The sequence below is a fragment of the Trachymyrmex cornetzi genome, unplaced genomic scaffold, assembly GCF_001594075.2.
Source record: "Trachymyrmex cornetzi isolate Tcor2-1 unplaced genomic scaffold, Tcor1.1 scaffold659, whole genome shotgun sequence".
Lineage (NCBI taxonomy): Eukaryota > Metazoa > Arthropoda > Insecta > Hymenoptera > Formicidae > Trachymyrmex > Trachymyrmex cornetzi.
The window spans coordinates 23,589-23,923 of record NW_017299980.1 but is presented as its reverse complement, the minus strand read 5'-3'; positions in this window follow the sequence as shown (position 1 = coordinate 23,923).

The window sequence follows — 335 nt, the reverse complement described above, 5'->3', positions numbered from 1 at the left end:
ATAGTGGTTACCACCGACATTAGCGTAACCTAATGTGCACCACGTGGAGGTTGTCGGTCGGAATTTGCATATCGCGCGTGCGTGTGTGTGTGTGTGCGCGCGCGCGCGCGCGCGTGTGTGTAAGGTGATGAGATGAGCATTTACGTGTATGAGGGTGTATTTAATGTTTCCTCCTCTCTGATTGATGACCGCTTGCAATCGTTGTCGCATGTTTACACATCTCTGGATGAAGGCTACTGGAATTTCGTTCCAAATCTGCCTAAGCACTTCTCGCAGGTCATACAAATTTCGCGGCTGTTCTTCGCGGCGTCTTAATCGTCGTTCCATCTCGTCCC